The sequence below is a fragment of the Rhinopithecus roxellana genome, chromosome 16 (genome assembly GCF_007565055.1).
Source record: "Rhinopithecus roxellana isolate Shanxi Qingling chromosome 16, ASM756505v1, whole genome shotgun sequence".
NCBI classification, from domain to species: Eukaryota; Metazoa; Chordata; class Mammalia; order Primates; family Cercopithecidae; genus Rhinopithecus; species Rhinopithecus roxellana.
The window spans coordinates 57,492,832-57,516,101 of record NC_044564.1 but is presented as its reverse complement, the minus strand read 5'-3'; the positions used below and the strand labels follow the sequence as shown (position 1 = coordinate 57,516,101).

Sequence of the window (23,270 nt, the reverse complement as noted above, 5' to 3'; positions counted from 1 at the left end):
TTCCCCGCAGAAAACCACAAATAATTGATTTGGTGCCAAGATTGTCACCAGAAATATTCCAGAACTCCAAACTGAGGGGATGATGACCGCTGGGGGCTCAGAGGAATGAGGAACTTTGATCAGACAATAAGAAATGGAATCCATGACTGCACTATCCCAAGCTGCCAAGCATCATGAGGAAAAGTCCCCCCAGACTCGTGGTTTCCACTAGAAAAAGTAAGACCAAAGTGGATAGTCAGCCTCCCCATCATCTTGGGCTTTTTTACAGGAAAGCCATTCCTGCCTCAACTTACAGGAAACATCATGAGTGATTGGAAGGAGAGAAACCCCTGAGGGCAGCTAGAGACAGACAGTGAAGATGGGACTAACAATCCCAGCACATGAAACACAGGAGCAGCTCTCCAACTTAGACAAAGGAGATGCCAAATTAGAGATGAAGTTCAGCAGTACTGTGCTGTAGGAGGTGCACTTCACAGGTCCTCTGGGCACAAATCCCTAGCCAGCCTTCTAACACAGCTGAAGTATTCTTTTTGGGACTCCCCTAATCCAGGAAAGGCAGCACTTTGAGCACTTGTAAGAGCTGTGACAAATCTGGGCTTAGGGTACCATCTAGTTTTGATAAGGTGGCAGTGATTTAGGGCTAAAGGAACTCAATAGGCAAACTTCTCAGAACCTCTAAGCAGGTATCCTCAAGAAAGGCCAAACCAAGCCAGATAGCAGAGACTGGAATAAATAATTAATCCTTCAGTGCAAAAACAGACGTATAAGTCAAAAACAGAAAAAAAAATTACAATGAAGGTCACCATATAATGATAAAGAGGTCAGTTCAGCAAGGGATATAACAATAGTAAACATATGCACCTAACACCAAAACACCCAGATATATAAAGTAAATATTAATCTAAAGAGAGATCAACTGCAATACAATAGTAGTAGGGGACTTCAACATCCTCTTTCAGTAATGAACCCATCATCCAGACAGAGAGAAAATCAACAAAGAAACATTGGAGTTAAACTACACTCCAGACCACATTGTCCTGACATTTACAGAATATATCATTCAGCTGCTGCAGAATACACATTCTTGTCATCAGCACATGGAACATTCTTCACTATAGATCATATCTTAGGCCGCTATATAAGTATCAGCAATATCAAAATAGTCAAAATCATATCAAATATATCTTCTGACCACAATGGAATAAAGCTAAAAATCAGTTAGAAGAAGAACTTTGGAAACAGCACAAATACATGAAAATTAAATAACATGCTCCTGAAAATTAAATATCATGCTCTTCATTGACCTGTCAATCAATGAAGAAATTAAGAAAAAAAATTGAAAAATGTCTTGAGACAAATGAAAATGGAAACACAAAATATCAAAATCTATGGGATACAGCAAAAGCAGTATTAAGAGGGAAGTTTTTAGCAATGCACACCTACATTTAGAAAAAAAGACTTCAGATAAAAACCTAACAAAATACATAAAGGAGCTAAGAAAGCCAGAGCAAACCAAACTCAAAATAAGTGGAAAAAAAAAGAAATAAAGATTAGAGCAGATATAAATGAAATTGAGACTAAAAAAGCAGTTAAGAATCAACAAAATGAAAGTTTGCTTTTTTTTTTTTCTTTTTGAGATGGAGTCTCGCTTTGTCACCAGGCTGGAGTGCAGTGTCATGATCTCCACTCACTGAAACCTCTGCCTTCCAATTTCAAGTGATTCTCCTGCCTCAGCCTCTGAGTAGCTGGGACTGCAGGCACATGCCACCATGTCCAGCTAATTTTTATATTTTTAGTAGAGACAGGGTTTCACTATATTGGCCAGGTTGGTTTTCATCTCTGGACCTCGTCATCTGCCTGCCTTGGCCTCCCAAAGTGCTGGGATTACAGGCATGAGCCACCGTGACCAGCCAAAAGTCTGGTTTTTTAAAAAAGATAATATCAATCTAGCTGGAATAAGAAAAAATAAATAAATAAAAATAAAAAAAAAAGAGAAGACCCAAATACATAAAATCAGATATGAAAAGGGAGGCATTACAACTGATACTACATAAATACAAAGGATAATTAGAGACTATTAGGAAGAACCATATTGTAACAAATTGAAAAACCTAGAAGAAATGGATAGATTTCTGGAAACATGACCTACCAAGATTGAACCATGAAATAGAAAACATGAACAGACCAATAATGAGCAATGAGACTGAAGCAGTAGTAAAGAGTCTGCCATCAAATAGAAGCCTGGAATCCAGTGGCGTCACTGCTGAATTTTACCAAACTTTAAAGAAAAACTAATACAGACCCAATTTGAATGATTCCAAAAATTAGCAGAGGAGAGAATACTGCTAAACTCATCCTACAAGGCCAGTATTTCCCTGATACCAAGACCAGACAAGGACACAACAACAACAAAAAATGATAACTACAAGCCAGTGTCTCTGGTGAACATAGATCTAAAAATACTCAACAAAATACTAGCAAACTGAATTCAACAACACATTAAAAAGATCATTCACCATTATTCAACCCAGTATGCAAGGATGGTTCAATATATACAAATCAATAGATGTGACACATCACATTAACAGAATGAAGGTCGGGGGGAGAGGGGAGGGATTGCATTGGGAGTTATACCTGATGTAAATGACGAGTTGATGGGTGCTGACAAGTTGATGGGTGCAGCACACCAACATGGCACAAGTATACATATGTAATAAACCTGCACGTTATGCACATGTACCCTAGAACTTAAAGTATAATAATAAATAAATAAATAAATAAATAAATAAATAAATAAAAAGAGGAAAAAACAGAATGAAGGTCAAAATAATATATTTCAATAGATGCTGAAAAAGCATTTGATAAATTCACCATCTCTTCATGATAAAAACCCTCAACAAACTGGCTATAAAAGGAACATACCTCAGAAAAATAAAGACCATGTATGGCAAGCCCACAGCTAATATCATGCTTAATGGGGGAAAATTGAAAGTCTTTCTTCTAAGATCTGGGACAAGACAAGGATGCCCACTTTCACCACTTTTATTCAACATAGTACTTGAAGTCCTAGTCAGAGCAATTAGGCAAGAGAAGAAAATGAAGAGCATTCAAATTGGAAAGAAACAAGTTAAATTATCCTTGTTTGCAGATGACATGATCTTATATTTGGAAAAACCTACAGACTCCACCAAAAAAACTATTAGAACTGATAAACAAATTAAGTAGAGTTGCAGGATAGAAAATCAACATACATAAAACAATAGCATTTATATATACCAACAGTGAACAAGTTGAAAAAGAAACCAAGAAAGCAATCCCGTTTGCAATAGCTACTAAATAAATAAATAAAACACTTAAGAATAAATTTAACCAAAGAAGTAAAGATCTATACAATGGAACCTGTAAAACACTAATGAAAACAATTCAAGAGGACATAACAAATGAAAATATATTCCGTGCTCATAGATCAAAAGAATTAATATTGTTATACTATCCAATACAATCTACATATTCAATTCAATCCCTATCAAAATACCAATGAGAACTACAATATCTGGCTCTTCTCTAGCCAGCAGCAGTGTTTCCTTTTTTCCTCCTGCCATCGCCATCTCTGCCTCTTCTCATCCATTCTCATGCTGTTGCATGTTTTTACCTCCACGTTGTTCCCACAGCCTATGACCCAGGCCACCTTGGATATTTCTGCTGAAAGTAACCACATCTCTCCTTAAAAATATCATGAAAAAAGAGAAGATGCTTTACCCAAATCTTTGAGCCATTATCTCATGGCAAACTTTCTGTCCAAGTATACACCTACCCAGAGGGCCTAGGAGAATTGCTGTATAGACAGCAGTTCAACTTCAGACAATGAGCCACCTTGGGAACCCAGCTGATGATGGGGGATTCCATCTCTCAACTTGTCCATTTTGTTGCATATTCTAAGAACCAAGACATAGGCTTGTAACCCATTCCTTATTTTTCCTGGTTTATGACTTAGTTTTGTGAAAATTCAGCTGAGATGACGGGATTTATTGATGATGCAAACTATTTCATTGGTCTGTTGGATGAAGGAACAAACCTTATAAATGTTATTGATAACTATGTTTTTTGAACATTCTCTGACAAGGCAAAAATCTTTTTTTGTGGGAGATCTTGGAAAGACTGTGAAGAAACACAGTCAATGGCAGAATGTAGTGGCTCAGATAAAGCCATTCTACACAGTGAAGTGCAACTCTACTCCAGCTGTACTTGAGATTTTAACAGCTCTTGGCACTGGATTTGCTTATTCCAATAAAAATGAAATGGCTTTAGTAAAAGAGTCATGTGTATCCGCAGAAAACATTTATGTCAGTCCTTACAAGCAAGTGTCTCAAATAAAGTATGCAGCAGAAGTTGGAGCAAATATTATGACATGAAACAATAAAATTGAATTGAAGAAAACTGTATGTAATCACCCAAATGCCAAGACTGTTTTTCCTTAAGTTTATTTGATTCACCTATTGCTGGATTTGTGAGCACTAACAACATAACCAACATACTTCTTACAATCTTCAGGCTTCACGTGTGCAGATGATGATGTAAATGAACTCTGCCTTGATCATCTCCTCTTCTCTTAGGGTCTTGCCACATTTTGCAACAGAAGATAATATTGGTGGTGAAGAGGGTAGCATGAAATTTGGCACTTCCCCAAATAACTGTAGGCATTTTTTTGGAATGTGCTAAGAAACTTGATGTCCAAATGATTGGGGTTAAAATTTCATGTTTTAAGTGCTTGCAAAGAATCTCAAGTATATGCACATGCTCTATCTGATGCTCGATGTGTGTTTGGCATGGTTAGAGACTTTGGTTTTATGATGAACATGTTAGATATTTGTGGAGGCTTCATGGGAATTATTAATTGGTATGAGATGCAAGATGCAGGAATTACTTCAGACACAATGATGAAGAAATTCTTCTTTGTGCCTTCATGCATTCAGCTGAGCCAAGAAGACAGCATTTCCACTGAAGCGTAAACAGTCATTATTGCTTTTTTAAAATCACATGTATGTACACTTTTTAAAAATTTTATGTTTCCATAGGTTTTTGAAGAACAGGTGGTATTTGGTTACATGCATAATTTCTTTAGTGGTGATTTGTGAGATTTTGGTGCACCCATCACAGTATACACTCTACCCAATTTGTAGTCTTTTATCCCTCACCCTGTTCTCACCCTTTCCCTCTGAGTCCCCAAAGTCCATTGTATTATTCTTATGCTTTTGCATCCTCATAGCTTAACTCCCACCTGTGAATGAGAACATATGATGTTTGGTTTTCCATTCCTGAGTTATTTCACTTAGAATAGTAGTCTCCAATCCCAACCAGGTTGCTGCAAATGCCATTAACTCTTTCCTGTTTATGGCTGAGTAGTATTTCATCGTATATATATACCACAGTTTCTTTATCCACTCATTGATTGATGGGCATTTGGGCTGGTTCTACATTTTTGTAACTGCAAATTGTGCTGCTATAAATATGCACATGCAAGTATCATTTTTTGTATAGTGACTTCTTTTGCTCTGGGAAGATATCCAGTAGTGGGATTGCTGGATCAAATGGTAGTTCTACTTTTAGTTCTTCAAGGAATCTCCACACTGCTTTCCATAGTGTTCATACTAGTTTGCACTCCCACCAGCAGTGTAGAAGTATTACCTTTTCAACACATCCACACCAATATCTATTATTTTTTAATTTTTTGATTATGACCATTCTTGTAGCATAGCAGGACAAGCCGCAGACAAGAACCCCTCAGACACTGAGCTGTAGAAGGAAAGGGCTTTATTCAACTGGGAGCATTGGCAGACTCACATCTCCAAAAACTGAGCTCCCTGAGTGAGAATGCCTGTCCCCTTTAAGGGCTTACAACTCTAAGGGGGTCTGCATGAGAGGGTCGTGATCGATTGAGCAAGCAGTGGGTATGTGACTGGGGCTGCATGCACCAGTAATCAGAACAGAACAGAACAGAATAGAACAGGACAGGGATTTTCACAGTGCTTTTCCATACAGTATTTGAAATCTACAGATAACACAAGCAGTTAGGTCAGGGGTTGATTATTAACTACCAGGCCTAGGGTGCGGTGCTGAGCTGTCGGCCTGTGGGTTCCATTTCTGCCTTTTAGTTTTTGCTTCTTTCTTTGGAGACAGAAATTGGGCATAAGACAATATGAGGGTGGTCTCCTCCCTTAGTAGGAGTAAGGTGGTATTGCAGTGTGGTTTTGATTTGCGTTTCACTTATCATTAGTGATGTTGAGCATTTTTGTCATATGTTTGTTGGCCATTTCTATATCTCCTTTTGAGAATTATCTATTCATGTTGTTAGCCCACTTTTTGATGGGATTGTTTTTTCTTTGCTTATTTGTTTGAGTTCTTTATAGTCCTTTGTTGAATATATAGATTGTGAAGATTTTCTCCCACTCTGTGGGTTTTCTGTTTATTCTGTTGACTGTTGCTTTTGTCATGCAAAGCTCTTTAGTTTCATTAAGCCCCACCTATTTATCTTTGTTTTTATTGCATTTACTTTTGGGTTCTTGGTCATGAAATCTTTGCCTAAGCCTATTGGTGTCTAGAAGGGTTTTTTCCAATTGTTATCTTCTAGAATTTTTATAGTTTCAGGTCTTAGATTTAAGTCCTTCATCCATCTTGAGTTGATTTTTGTGTAAGGTGAGAGATGAGGATAATTTCTTTCTTTTACATGTGACTTGCCAGTTATCCCAGAACCGTTTGTTGAATAGGGTGTCCTTTCCCTACTTTATGTTTTTGTTTGCTTTGTTGAAGATGAGTTGGCTATAAATATTTGGGTTTATTTGTGGGTTCTCTATTCTGTTCCATTGGTCTGTATGCCTATTTTTATACCAGTACTGTGCTGGTGACTATGGCCTTATAGCGTAGTTTGAAATCAGGTAATGTGATGCCTCCAGATTTGTTCTTTTTGCTTGGTCTTGCTGTGGCTATGTGGGCTCTTTTTGGTTCCATATGAATTTTAAGATTTTTTTTTTTCTAGTTCTGTGAAGCATGATGGTAGTATTTTGACAGAAATTGCATTGAATTTGTAGATTGCCTTTGGCAGTATGGTCATTTTCACAATGTTGATTCTACCCATTCACAAACATGGGATGTGTTTCAATTTGTTTGTGTATTCAGTGATTTCTTTCAGCAGTGTTCTATAGTTTTCCTTGTAGAGGTCTTTCACATCCTTGGTTAGGTATATTCCTGAGTATTTTATTTTATTTTGCAGCTATTGTGAAAGAGGTTGAGTTCTTGATTTGATTCTCAGATTGGTTGCTGTTGGTGTATAGCAGAGCTACTGATTTTTGTACGTTAATGTTGAATCCTGGAACTTTGCTGAATTCATTTATCAGTTCTAGGAGCTGCTTGAAGGAGTCTAGGGTTTTCTAGGTATACAATCCTATCATCAGTAAAACAGCAAGAGTTTTACTTCCTTTTTACTGATTTGGATGCCCTTTATTTCTTTCTCTTGTCTGATTGCTCTGGCTGGGACTTCCAGTACTGTGTTGGATAGAGGTGGTGAGAGTGGGCATCCTTCTCTTCTTCCAGTTCTCAGAGGGAATGCTTTCAACTTTTCCCTGTTCACTATAATGTTGGCTGTGGGTTTGTCATAGATGGCTTTTATTACATTAAGATATGTCCCTTGTATGCCAATTTTGCTGAGAGTGTTAATCATAAAGGATGCTGGATTTTGTCAAAAGCTTTTTCTGCATCTATTGAGATGATCATGTGATTTTTGTTTTTAATTCTGTTTGTGTGGTGTATCACATTTATTGACTTGTGTATGTTAAACCATCCCTGCATCCCTGATATGAAACCCACTTGATAATTGTGGATTATTCTGGTATGCTGTTGGATTCAGTTAGCCAGTGTTTAGTTAAGGATTTCTGCATCTATGTTCATCAGGGATCTTGGTCTATAGGTTTCTTTTTTTGTTATGCCCATCCCTGGTTTTGGTATTAGGGTGACAGAATGATTTAGGGAGGATTCCCTCTTTCTCTGTCTTGTGGAACAGTGTCAATAGGATTGGTACCAATTCTTTGAATGTCTGGTAGAATTAGCTGTGAATCCATCTGGTCCTGGATTTTTTATTTTTTATTTTTTGGTTGGAAAATTTTTTTTATTACTGTTTCAGTCTCACTGCTTGTTATTGGTCTGTTCAGGGTTTCTAATTCTTCCTGATTTAAGTAAAGAGATTTGTGCATTTCCAGGAATTTATCCATCTCCTCCAGATTTTCTAGTTTATGCAGGTAAAGGTGTTCATAGTAGCCTTGAATGATCTTTTGTTTTTCTGTAATGTTGGTTGTAACATTTTTGTTTCTAATTGAGCTTACTTGGACTGTCTCCTTTTCTTGGTTAATCTTGCTAATAGCTTATCAATTTTATTTACCTTTTCAAAGAACCAGCTCTTGGTTTCATAATTCTTTTGTATTATGTTGGTTTCATATTCATTTAGTTCTGCTCTGATCTAGTTATTTCCTTTTTTCTGCTGGGTTTGGGTTTTGTTTATTCTTGTTTCTCTAGTTCCTTGAGGTGTGACCTTAGATTGTGTATTTGTGCAGTTTTGGACTTTTTGAGGTAGGCATTTAAGGCTATGAACTTTCCTCTGAGCACTGCCTTTGCTGTATCCCAGAGGTTTTGATAGGTTGTGTCATTATTACCTTTCAGGTCAAAGAATTTTTTAAATTTTCATCTTGATTTCATTGATGACCAATGATAATTCAGGAGCAGGTTATTTAATTTTCATGTGTTTGCATAGTTTTGAAGTTTTCTTTTGGAGTTGATTTTCAGTTTTATTCCACTGTGGTCTGTGAGAGTACTTGACATAATTTTGATTTTCTTAAATTTACTGAGACTTGTTTTGTGGACCATCATATGGTCTATCTTGGTGAATGTTTCACATGCTGTTGAATAGAATGTATGTTCTGCAGTTGTTGGGTAGAATGTTCTGTAAATATCTGTTAAGTTCATTTGTTCCAGGATATCGTTTAAATCCATTGTTTCTTTGTTGTCTCTCTGTCTCAATGATTTGTCTAGTGCTATCAGTGGAGTATTGAAGTCCCCCACTATTATTGTGTTGCATTCTATCTTGTTTCTTAGGTCTAGTAGTAATTGTTTTATAAATTTGGGAGCTCCAGTGTTAGTTCCATATATATTTAGGATTGTAATATTTTCCTGTTGGACAAGGCCTTTTGTCTTTATATAATGTATCTCTTTGTCTTTTTTTGCTGTTGCTTTAAAGTTTGTTTTATCTAATATAAGAATAGCTACTCCTGTTCGCTTTTGGTATCCATTTGCATGGAATGTTTTTTTTCCATTTCTTTACCATGTTTATGTGAGTCCTTTTGTGTTGAGTATCTTGAAGGCAGCAGATACTTGGTTGGTGAATTAGTATTCATTGTGCAATTCTGTATCTTTTAAATGGAGCATTTAGGCCATTTACATTCAATGTCAGTATTGAGATGTAAAGTACTATTCTATTCATTGTGCTATTTGTTGCCTGTATACCTTGTTTTTGTTTGTTTGTTTGTTTGTTTTTGAGACGGAGTCTCACTCTATAGCCCAGGCAGGAGTGCAGTGGCACGATCTTGGCTCACCGCAAGCTCCGCCTCCTGGGTTCATGCCATTCTCCTGCCTCAGCCTCCCAAGTAGCTGGGACTACAGGCGCCAGCCACCACATCCAGCTAATTTTTTGTATTTTTAGTAGAGACGGGGTTTCACCATGTTAATCAGGATGGTCTTGATCTCCTGACCTCATGATCCACCTGCCTTGGCCTCCCAAAGTGCTGGGATTCAGGTTTGAGCCACCATGCTTGGCCTACCTTTTTTTTTTTTTTTTTTTTTTGTAGTTTTGTTTTACAGATGCTGTGAGATTTATGCTTTAAAGAGGTTCTGTTTTGATGTGTTTCCAGGATTTGTTTCAAGATTTAGAGCTCCTTTTACCAGTTCTTGTAGTGCTGGCTTGGTAGTGGCGAATTCTCTCAGCATTTGTTTGTCTGAAAAAGACTGTACGTTTCCTTCATTTGTGAAGCTTAGTTTTTTGCTGGATACAGAATACTTGGCTGATAATTGTTTTGTTTAAGGAGGCTGAAGATAGGGCCCCAATCCCTTCTAGTTTCTAGTTCCTACCGAGAAATCTGCTGTTAATCTGATAGGTTTTCCTTTATAGGTTACCTGGTGCTTTTGCCTCACAGCTGTTAAGATTACATCCTTTGTCTTGACTTTAGATAACCTGGTGACAGTGTGTCTAGGTGATGATTTCTTTGTGATGAATTTCCCAGGTGTTCTTTGAGTTTCTTGTATTTGGATGTCTAGGTCTCCACCAAGGCCAGGGAACTTTTTCTTAATTATTCTCCTAAATATGTTTTTCAAACTTTTAGATTTCTCTTCTTCCTCAGGAACATCAATTATTCTTAGGTTTGGTCATTTAACATAATCCCAAACTTCTTGGAGGCTTTCTTCATTTTTTAAAATTCGTTTTTCTTTGTCAGATTGGGTTAATTCTTCAAGCTCTGAAGTTCTTTCTTCTGCTTGTTCATTTCTATTGCTGAGATTTTCCAGTGCATTTTGCATTCTCTAAGTGTGTTCTTTGTTTCCTGAAGTTGTGATTGTTTTTTATCTATGCTATCTACTTCACTGATGATTTCTCTTCTCATTTCTTGTATCGTTTTTTGGATTTCTTCAAATTGGACTTCACATTTCTCTGGTGCCTCCTTGATTAGCTTAATAATCAACCTTCTACTTTTTTTTTTTTTTTTCAGGTAAATCAGGGGTTTCTTCTTTGTTTGGATCCATTGCTGGTGAGCTAGTGTGATTTTTTTGGGGGTGTGAAAGAACCTTGTTTTTTCATATTACCAGAATTGTTTTTCTGGTTCCTTCTCATTTGGGTAGGCTATGTTAGAGGGAAGATCTGGATCTCAAGGCTACTGTTCAGATTCTTTTGTCCCAAGGGGTATTCCCTTGATGTATTACTCTCCCCCTTTTTCTCATTTTCCTGAGAACTGAGCTGCAGTGATTATTATTTCTCTTCTGGATCTAGCCACCCAGGAGAGCTGCCAGGCTCTGGCTGGTACTGGGGATTGTCTGCACAGAATCCTGTGATGTGAACTATCTGCAGGTCTCTCAGCCGTGGTTACCAGCACCTGCTCTGGTGGAGGTGGCAGAGGAGTGAAATGGACTCTGAGAGTCCTTAATTTTGGTTGTTTAATGCACTATTTTTTTTTGCTGTTTGGCCTCCTGCCATGAGATGGCACTTTCAAGAGAGCATTGGCTATGGTAGCATAGGGAGGATTAGGTGTTGGGTAGGGCCCTACAACTCCCAAGAGAATATGCCCTTTGTCTTCAGCTACCAGGGTGGCTAGGGAAGGTCCATCATGTGCAAGGAGGGTTAGGCATGTCTGAGCTCAGACTCCCCTTGGGTGGGGCTTGCTGCAGCTGCTGTGGGGCATGGGAGTATGGTTCAAGGTTAATGGAGATATGTTCCCAGGAGGATTATGGCAGTCTCTGCTTTGTTATGCAGGTTGTCAGGGAGGTAGGGGAAAGCTGGCAGTTACAGGCCTCCCCTAGCTTCCACGAAATCCAAAAGGGAAATCCAAAAGGTCCGTCTCACTCCCACTGTGCTCCCACCCACAACAGCACCAAGTCTGTTTACAGGCAGTGATAGAACAAAGCTGAGAAATTCCCCCCGGCTACCAGCCTCCCAGCTAAGAAAGCAACCAGGGTTTTCTGACCTCCCCACCTGTCAGCACACAGGATTCACACCCTCCCCTGAGTTCTGGCCAGGAGACTTTGCATTCAGTTGGAGTTCTTACAGAGTTCAGCTGGAAGTTTCCTTCTCACTGTGGTTTTTTTCTAGTACCTACAGCAGCCCTCCCCAGGGACCTTTGTGAGACAAATCAGAAATCGTTTCCCTGGGGACCCAGAGAGCCCACAGGGCTTTTCCCGCCACTTTCTCTATCCCTGTATTTTGCTTGGCTCTCTAAATTAACTCAGTTCCAAGTAAGGTCAAATCCTTCTCCTGTGATCCAGACCTTCAGGTTCCCCAGTGAAGATGTGTTTGGGGGCAGATAATCCCCCTTTCCCACTTAGCTTGAGCGCTCACAGTATTTGGGTTGTCTCCAAGTTCTGCAGGAGCAGTCTGCTTCCTTCAGAGGATCTGTGGATTCTCTAGGCTTTCCTAGTATATTCCTGCAGGAGTTCTGGAGCAAAAGTTCATCATATGAGTTTCCACATGCTGCTTGGTCTGTCCAAGAGGGAGCTCCAATCTAGGCTTGTCTCTTATCCACCATTTTTCTCCACATTAACACTTCTTTAGATCTGAAGTTGCAGGTTAAGCTTGTCTGGTCAGCATTCCAGTAAGCAAAAAAAAAAAAAAAAAAAATCAAACAATCTTATTTTGTTAGTTCTCTTGAAAACAAAAGCTGTTAGTAATAGCTATATGGGACCAGAAAAAAATCAGCTTTCATCTGTAATTCATAGGAAGTAATGAGAGATTTAGGTAATATCTCCAGATTTAAACCTACCAGTCTGTCCTGCCCTTTAAGCATTTAAAATAAAATGTGCAACAAAATGGATGACTTAGTGGAGATGGAAGCCCATTAATTAGGTTCCCTATTAAAACATTTACATACAAGCACACAGTTTTAATACTAAAGATTTGTGTTTAAAAGTCTTATAAAGTTGTCTTTCACACAGATATATCAAATGTTAGTGGAAGAACAGTATGGCTTCATTAGATACATTGAGTGTATTTAGAATGTGTAAATTTATACTTTGAACTGTAGTTTAATAAATGTAAAATTGCATCATAGTATTTGTTGTATTTGACCTAATGTTACCCTTGTATGATTGCAATTAAATTTTGTGTAGATTTTACTTTTTTTCAGGCTAAAACTTTGAGAAAGGGGCCAGCTAGCAAAGATTTTAAAATAGATGTATATATGAACTGTTCTGAAGGGTTTTTTTTCTTTATACCCATTTTCGTTGGGCTCAGTCCGTTTTTCAGTTATTTGATTCGTAATTTAAGTAAAGTGTTTGGTAAATTATTGTGAAGTTCAGATTCATTATGGAGAGTTGATGTGCAATAAGCATGATGTTTAACAATGTTAACACCAATATGTTAATCCTGTGTAAATCAGTTGTAATAATTAATAGTTGTTTCTGTATAGAAAGAGTACAGAGTACCTTAGTAAATCTCTGAATCACAAATCTTGTAGCTGAAATGGAAGAGTCTATTAAATACTTTGAATAAACATGGGGAGAAGAAAATAAAATTGCAGAAAACTGAAGAGCATTAAAACTTAGAGAAGGGCTACATCTTTATCCAGAAACCTGATGCTCTTTTGCTCAGAATATTTAAATTCAGAGTTGGGATAAAGCACATTTATTTTCTTCAATTACAGTGATTTCAAATTTAGGATCTTTTTTATTATTGATTTGAATTATTCCCTTAGTTTCTTATTATTTTCCATTTGTAAAGCTTAGTCATTACTTTTAATTCTTTTCATACTAAAATTGTAGGGTTGTTAGGGAAGGATTGTTAGTGTCAATAACCTGACAGTTGTTGCCAGGAATTTGCTTTGTTTATGACTGGTATATTAGTAATCCTAGATCTCAGAATCACCATAGTAATACATAACAGGGATCATTTTTTCTTAACTTACTCTATGTCCAGATGTGGAATTTCTGTCTCCCAAGAGGAAATGTGATTTCACTTTGGTGCCAATGGACAGAAAATTATATCTGTGCTACATAGGAGAAGTTTGGAATGCACTTAGTCCATTTCCTATTTAGAAAAAAAGGTGCAGCTCATTGCCAGAGCTTATATAATTTTATATAAACACACTCTTTGAGGCTGAAGCAAATCTGACTGATTTTCAATGTAAAAATAAAATACAAAAGCTGTTCTTGGAGTTATTTCTAAACAGAACTTGTCTTTAATCCTAATGTAACAGAAATGTATATGATGTTATATTAGTATTAGAGACAAGAGTATTTTAAGGGCAAATGAGAAATGGGTTATTAGCTGGTTTTTACACCTTGACTTCAAGGATTAAAGAAATTGATCATGAATCTCTAATAAATTTCAGTCTCTTAAATCAATAGGTGCTTAATAATTTTTTATTTGACTAATGCCCATTTGAATTTCATGGGTTCTATTAATTTTAAAAATGTAGAACCTCAATCCATTGTCATTAATTGCCTTTGGACTTTTCTGAGGTATAATATGGGGTTTTATGCAGAATTCTAAGCTACCATGGAATTTGTATTTTTTGCCATAACAAGGAAGAAGAATTATTTCCTATCTTCTTTATATGTTAATGCATTGTTGTCTTCCAGAAATGCCAAAGCTTTTAAAAGACCGTGCAACTTTGAGTCCTTGGCTTGACTATACAGGCTTGAACTTCCTGGCATATCAATTTTGCCATATCTGCAGGAGAGCTGTTCTATGTGAAACAGCTCAGAGTTGCACATATCACTTGTGAATGATGTGGTAACTTTAAGACATTCAGTATTATATTTGAAGTTTTAACCTATGTATTTTAATTTAATAATTTAATTTAATTTATTAATCTAAAACATTTTGATTAATAAAAAAAGTTTTACACTATTGTAACCTCAGTTCAAAAGTTAACTGAAAATGTAAAACCCAAATGATTTACATATAGTAAATTGAACTGTAAAGGTAAACAAGCAAACAAAAATACCAATGACATTCTTCACAGAAATAGAAAAACAATCCTAAGATTTACATGGAATCCAAAAGACCCCAAACAGCCAAAGCAATCCTGAGCAAAAAGAACTAATTGGGAGGTATTACACTACTCGCCTTCAAAATATACTACAAAACTATAGTAACCAAAACAGCATGGTACTGACATAAAAGCAGACACACACACCAATGGAATAGAATAGAGATCCCAGAAATAAATCCACATGTTTACAGTCAACTTGTTTCTGGCAAAAGTGCCAAGACCAAGTACATACATTGGGAAAAGGACAGTCTTTTCAATAAATAGTTCTAGGAAAACTAGATAATCATATGCAGAAGAATAAAACTAAACCATTATCTCTCATCACATACAAAAATCAAATCAAAATGGATTAAAGACTTAAATGTAAGACCTGAAACTATGAAACTACTACAAGACAATATTGGGGGAATACTTCAGGTGATTGGTCTGGGCAAAGATTTTGGGGGGTAAGATATCAAAAGCATAGCAAAAATAGACAAATGGATTACACAAAGCCCACTTCTGCACAGCAAAGGAAACAATCAACAAAGCAAAAAGAAAACATATAGAATGAGAAAAAATAATTGCAAAATCTCAATTCAAGAAGGAACTAATAAACAGAATATATAAGGAACTCAAGCAACTCAAGAACAAAAAAAAAAATTCCAATCAAAATTAGACAAAAGATCTGAATAGGTATTTCTCAAAAGAAGACATAGAAATGGTCAACAACTATATTAAAAATTCTCAACACCGCTAATCACCGGAGAAATGCAAATCAAAACCACAATGAGATATCATGTCATTCCAATTTTAACTGTTGTCAAAAAGACAGAAAATTACAGATGCTGGCAAGGATGTGGAGAAATGACAATGTTCATACACTGTTCGTGAGAATGTATATCAGTACAGCCTTATGGAAAACAGTATGGAAGTTTTTTTAAAAACTAAATATGGAACCACCACTGATCCAGCAATCCTACTGCTAGGTATATATTCATTCGAAAGAAAGAAAATCAGTATTATCAAAGAGATATCTGAACTCTCATGTTTATGGTAGCACTATGCATAATAGCCAAGATATGAAATCAACCTAAGTGCCCATCAATGGATAAATGGATTTTTAAAAATGTAGCATTATATACACAATTGAATATTATTCAGCCATTAAAAAGAATACAATTTTATCATATGCAGCAACGTGGATAGAACTGTAGGACATTACACTAAGTGAAATAAGCCAGGCATGGAAACACAAATATCACATGTTCTCACTTATATGTGGGAGCTACAATAATTGATTTCATGGAGGTAGACAGTAGAATGGTGATTACCAGAGGCTGGGAAGGGGAGGAAAGGGGGGAATGAAGAGAATTTCTTTGATAAGTACAAAAATATAATTAGATTAAAGGAATAAGTTTTAGTTTTGTTTGATAGCACAGTAGGGTGGATATAGGTAACAATAATTTATTGTATATTTTAAAATAGCTAGAAGAGAAGATTTACAATGTTCCCAATACAAAGAAATGATAAGTGTTTGAGGTGATGAATATTCTAACCTGATGTGATAATTTATATATTGTTTGCATGCATCAAAATACCCCGTGTACCCTGTAAGTATGTACAATTATTATGTATCAGTTTTTTAAAAAGATTGGTAATGTAAGCAGAGAGATAGAAATTCTAAGAAAAAAAAAAAAAGAAATGCTAGAGATCAAAAACATTTTAAGAGCCAGATGCAGTGACTCATGCCTGTGATCCCAGCACTTTGGAAGGCTAAGGCAGGAGGATTGCTTGAACCCAGGAGTTCAAGACTAGCCTGGGAAACATGGTGAAACCCCGTCTCTACAAAAAAAATAAACAAACAACAAAATAAATTGGCCTGACATGGTGGCATGCACCTATGGTCCCAGCTACTCAGGAGGCTGAGACAGGAGGATTTCTTGAACTTGGGAGGTCAGGGCTGCAGTGAGCCGTTATTGCACCACTACACTCCAGCCTGGGCAACAGAATGAGACCCTGTCTCAAAACAAAACAAAAGCAAACCACTGTAACACAAATGAAGAATGCCTTTTGTGACAAGACACAGCTGAGGAAAGAATCTCTGAGCTTGAGGATATGTCAATAGAAACTTCTGAAACTGAAAAGCAAAGAGCAAAAAAACAGAATAGAGTATTCCAGAACTGTGGAGCAACTACAAAAGTCATAATGTAATAATACATACATACATGTAATGAAAATATCAGAAAGAGAAGAAAGGAACAGAATAAGTATTTGTAACATTAATGACTGAGAATATCACAATTAATGTCAGATACCAAACCTAATATCTAGAAATCTCAAAAAACACCAAGGAGGATAAATTCCAAAACAAAAACAAGACAAAGCAGCTATAGCTAAGCATATCATATCATATTCAAACTACAGAAAATAGTTGAGTTCAACACAACTATCAATCAACAAGATATAATAGACATCTATAAACTATTTCATCCAAGAATTACAGAATACACATTCTTCTCAAGCTCACTTGGAATATTCCCATTCTGGGCTATAAAACATACCTTAACAAATGTAAAAGTAAAAATCATACAAAGAATATTCTCAGACCACAATGAATAGAACTAGAAATAAGGAACAGAAAGATGCATGGAAATTTTCCAAATATGTGGAAACTAAACAGCACATTTCTTTTTTTTTTTATTATTATACTTTAAGTTCTAGGGTACATGTGCATAATGTGCAGGTTTGTTACATATGTATACTTGTGCCATGTTGGTGTGCTGCACCCATCAACTCGTCAGCACCCGTCAACTCGTCCTTTACATCAGGTATAATTCCCAATGCAATTCCTTCCCCCTCCCCCCCATGATAGGCCCCCGTGTGTGATGTTCCCCTTCCCGAGTCCAAGTGATCTCAATGTTCAGTTCCCACCTATGAGTGAGAACATGCAGTGTTTGGTTTTCTGTTCTTGCAATAGTTTGCTGAGAATGATGGTTTCCAGCTGCATCCATGTCCCTACAAAGGACACAAACTCATCCTTTTTTATGGCAGCATAGTATTCCGTGGTATATATATGCCACATTTTCTTAATCCAGTCTGTCACTGATGGACATTTGGGTTGATTCCAAGTCTTTGCTATTGTGAATAGTGCCACAATAAACATACGTGTGCATGTGTCTTTATAGCAGCATGATTTATAATCCTTTGGGTATATACCCAGTAATGGGATGGCTGGGTCATAAGGTACTTCTAGTTCTTGATCCTTGAGGAATCGTAAACAGCACATTTCTAAATAACATGGATCAAATAACAAGTATCAAGGGAAAGTAAAAAATATTTTAAACCAAATGAAAATAGAAAACACAACTTGTCAAAATTTGTGAGATGCAACATAAATTTGTGAGACTGAGGGTAATTTAAAGCATTAAATACATAGGTTAAAAAAGAAGATAAGCCCTAAAATTATTTAGCTTTTGCCTTAGGAAAGTAGACAAAAAAGAGTGATTTAAACCTAAAGCAAACAGAAGACATGAAATCATAAAAATTAGAGCAGAAATAAATGACATTTTAAAAAGAAAATCAATGGAGAAAAATCAATGAAACCAAAAATAGGTTCTTTGAAAACATCAATGAAATTGACAGAACTCTAGTTAGTCTGACCAATTAAAAACAAGACACAAATTGCCAATATCAGAAAACAGAGATCATCACTACTGGTTCCAACATGTTAAAATGATATTTAAGAAAGGAATTCTATGAAAAACTCAGTGCCCACAAATTTGACAACTTGTTTGAGATGGACTAATGTTTTGAAAGACACAAAATACCAAAACACAAGACAGGTAGATGACTTGAATAGCCCTGCATTTACTGAAGAAATGGAATCAATAATTATTTATCTTTTTGAAATAGTTATTTACCTTTTTGAAAAAGAAATCACTGGGCAGTTCCTCCTTTACTCTCTCTCTCCTGCCACCATAAGAAGATGTGCCTTGCTTCCCCTTCACCTTCTGCCATAATTGTAAGTTTCCTGAGGCCTCCCCAGCCATGTGGAACTGTGAGTCAATTAAACCTCTTTCTTTTATAAGTAACACAATCTTGGGTACTATCTCTATGGCAGTATGAGAACAGACTAATACAGGAAATTGGTACCAGGAGTGGGGCACTGGTCTAAGATACTTGAAAGTGTGAAATCAACTTTAGAACTGAGTAATGGGCAGAGTTTGGAACAGTTTGGAGGGCTCAGAAGAAGACAGGAAGATGTGGGAAATTTGGAACTTCCTAGAGACTTGTTGAATGGATTTGACCAAAATGCTGATGGTGATATGGACAATGAAGTCCAGGCTGAGGTAGTTCCAGATGGAGATGAGGAACTTATTTGGAACTGGTGCAAAGATCACTCTTGCTATGCTTTAGCAAACAGACTGGTGGCATTTTGTCCCTAGCCTAGAGATCTGTGGAATTTTGAGCTTCAAAGAGATGATTTAGGGTATCTAGCAGAATAAATTTCTAAGCAGCAAAGAATTAAAGAGGTGACTGGCTTTTCCTGAGAGCATACTGTTATATGCACTCACAAAGAGATAGTTTGAAATTGGAACTTACATTTAAAGGGGAAGTGGAGTGTAAAAGTTTGGAAAATTTGCAGTCTGACCATGTGGTAGAAAAGGAAAACCCAAATGGGAAGAAGTTCAAGCTGGCTGCATAAATTTGCATAAGTAATGAGAAGCCAAATGTTAATCACCAAGACAATGGGGAAAATGTCTCCAGGGAACTTCAGAGATGTTCAAGGGAGCCCCTCCCATCACAGGCCCAGAGGCCAGAGGCCTAGGAGGGAAAAATGATTTCTTGGGCCAGGCCCAGGGCCCAGCTGCTCTGTGCAGCCTTGGGACAGGGCACCCTGTGTTCCAGTTACTACAGTTCCAGCTGTGGCTAAAAGGGGACAAGGAGTAGCTCTGGCTGTGGCTTCAGAGGGTGCAAGCCCCAAGCTTTGGTGGTTTCCACATAGCGTTGGGCCTGCAGGTGCACGGAAGACAAAAGTTGATCTTTGGGAGCCTCCCCCTAGATTTCAGAAGATGTATGGAAATGCCTGGATGTCCAGGCAGAAGTCTGCTGTAGGGCCAGAGCCCTCATAGAGAACCTCTACTAGGGCAATGCAGAGGGGAAACGTGGAGTTGGAACCCCCACACAGAGTCCCCACTGGGGCACTGCCTGGTGGATCTGTGAGAAGAGAGTCACTGTCCTCCAAACCCCAGAAAGGTAGATTCACAGACAGCTTGCACCCTGTGCCTGGAGAAGCTGCAGGTACTCAAGGTCAGCCCATGAAAGCAGCTGCAGGGACTGTACCCTGCATAGCCACAGGGGCAGAGCTGTCCAAGGCCATGGGAGCCCACCCCTTGCATCAGCATTCCCTGGATATGGAGACATGGCGTCAAAAGAGATTTTGGAGTTTTAAGATTTAATGTCTGCCTGCCTGTGTTTTGGACTTGCATAGGGCCTGTGACCCCTTTGTTCTGGTCAGTTTCTCCCATTTGGAATGGGAACATTTACTCATTGCCTGTATTGCCATTGTATCTTGGAAGTTAATAACTTGCTTTTGATTTTGCAAATTTATAGGCAGACGCATTTGCCTTGTCTCATATGAAACTTGGGACTTGGACTTTTGAGTTAATGCTGGAATGAGTTAAGATTTGAGAGGACTATTGGGAAGGCATGATAGGTTTCAAAATGTGCAAAGGATATGAGATTTGGGAGGGGGCAGGGGTGGAATGATATGACTTGGCTCTATGTCCCCACCAAAATCTCATCTCAAATTGTAGTCCCTATGTGTCAAGGGAGGGACCTGATGTGAGGTGACTGGATCATGGGGTCAGTTTCCCCATGTTGTTCTCATGATATTGAGGGAGTTCTCACAGATATGATGCTTCAAAAGTGTTTGGCCATTTCTCCTTCACTATCTCTCTCTTTGGCCGCCATAAGAAGATGTGCCTTGGTTTTCCTTTATTTTCCACTTATGATTGTAAGTTTCCTGAGGCCTCCCCAGCCATGCAGAACAGTGAATCAATTAAACCTCTTTTCTTTATAAATTACCCAGTCTCAGTTAATATCTATAAAGATCCTAATACAATGTGAGAATGGACTAATACAATGTCCTTAAGAGGGAAATAGGTAAACAAAGTGTTGTACATCTGTACAATGGAATACAATTCAGAAATAAGAAGGACTGGTCTAGAAAGTCATGCAAATACATAGATGAATCCTAAGTGCATATTGCTAAGTAAAATGAGCCCATCTAAAAAGGCTACACACTATACAATTCCATTTATATGACATCCTGGAAAGGCTATAGAGATAGCAAACAGTTGAGCAGTTGCCATGATTTAAGGGTGGGGAAGATTGAATAGGTGAAGCACAGGGGACTATTTTGCATGGTGGAGAAACTATTCTGTATCATACTATAATGATGAATACATGACACTATGCAATTTCCAAGACCCATAGAACCTTACCATACAAAGAGTAGCCTTAATAGATGCAAATTTTTAAAAATCATTCAGGAGGTTGAGGAAAGCTCAGCAATTAATCCACACTGTCACAAAAGAATCTAATTGTATTACAAATATATCAAACAACCTCACTAAAAGCCATAAAGGAAAGATGTAACCTAAGTAAATTTGGAAATAAATATAGTCTGTAAAACTAAAAGTAAAAGCAACTGCATATAAGCACTGTACTCTAGCTGATAAAGTTGTTTTACACAGGGATACAGATGAAGAATTCTGATGCTGCTATACTCATATCGTGGAATTGAACAATTAAGTAAGCAGATAGTAGGTGGTCGGCAACTAGGTTTCTCACTGTTGGAGTGAAAATTTACAGATAGGCACAGGGAGAAGGCTAGGGTGATCTGTGTAATAATGGGTTAGTTGATATGTCTGTATGGGCTCATGTTTAGCTTAATATTGATAGAGATTGTTCCATAGGTAGATAGATAGATAGACAGACAGATAGATAGATAGATAGATAAGTATAAATACATATTTCCTTGCTCTGTTAGCTGAAAGGGCCTAGAAGTCACAGTACATGAGTGTCAATGAGCACATCTAGCACCCAGATATTGGTGTCTAATACCATTCTCTAATAAAAGGAACCAGGACTCATTGAAGAAATGGCTAAATTTGCTGGGCGTGGTGGCTCACACCTGTAATCCTAGCACTTTGGGAGGATGAGGTGGGCGGATCATGAGGTCAGGAGATCAAGACCATCCTGGTTAACACAGTGAAACCCCGTCTCTACTAAAAATACAAAAATTAACCAGGCTTGGTGGCAGGCACCTGTAGTCCCAGCTACTCAGGAGACTGAGGCAGGAGACTCGCTTGAACCCGGGAGGCGGAGATTGTGGTGAGCTGAGATCACGCCACTTTACTCCAGCCTGGGTGACACAGTGAGATTCTGTCTCAAAAAAAAAAAAAAAAAAAAAAAAAAAGGAAATGGCTAAATTTAGGACTGGGGCAGGGAATATACAAGATAAACCTGGAGCATCTTTTTAAAATTATTATTTTTAGCCAAATTGTGTATGTTTATTTTTTCCTTGGAGAATTGGCCACCATTGGGCTTTATGAGGTCAGTTCCCCAATATATCTCTCTGATTCTTTTTTCAAAAAAATAATTTCAACTTTTATTTTAGATTTGGGGGTACATGTTCAGGTTGTTACATGAATATATTGCATGATGCTGAGGTTTGGGACACAAATGAACCCATCACCAAGGTAGTGAGCACAGTACCCAAAACTTAGTTTTTCAATCCTTGCCCCACTCCCTCCCCCCTCCTTCTAGTACTTCACAGTATCTATTGTTGCCATCTTTATGTCCACGAGTACCCAATATTTAGTTCCCACTTATAAGTGAGAACTATGTGGTTATACGATTTTCTGTTCCTGCATTAATGTGCTTAGGATAATGGCCTCCAGCTGCGTCCATGTTGCTGCAAAGGACATGATTCTGTTATTTTTATGTCTGCATACTATTCCATAGTGTATATCTACCACATTCTTTATCCAGGCCACTGTTTATGGGCACCTAGGGTGACTCTGTGTCTTTGCTATTGTGACTAGTACTGCAGTGAACATACAAGTGCATGTGTCTTTTGGTAGAATGATTTGTTTTCTTCTGGATATGTACTCATTTATGGGATTGCTGGGTTGAATGGTAGTTCTGTTTTAAGTTCTTTGAGAAATCTCCAAGTTGCTTTCCACAGTAGCTGGACTAATTTACATTCCTTCCAACAGTGTATACGTGTTCCTTTTTCTCTGCACCCTCGTCAGCATCTGTTGTTTTTTGACTTTTTAATAGAAGCCATTCTGATCAGTGTGAGGTGGTATCTCATTGTGGTTTTGATTTGCATTTGTCTGATGATTTGTGATGTTAAGCATTTTTTCATACGTGTGTTGGCTGCCTGGAACATCTAGTAGTGCCAGAAGTAAGGAAGTGCCAAAACAT

At 37.6% G+C, this 23,270-nt stretch overlaps 1 pseudogene; it reads left to right on the top strand.

The window, feature by feature from the left end:
- The first annotated feature begins 4,015 nt into the window (after positions 1 to 4,015).
- On the top strand, positions 4,016 to 5,009 carry LOC104663764 (annotated as a pseudogene).
- Positions 5,010 to 23,270: the final 18,261 nt, after the last annotated feature.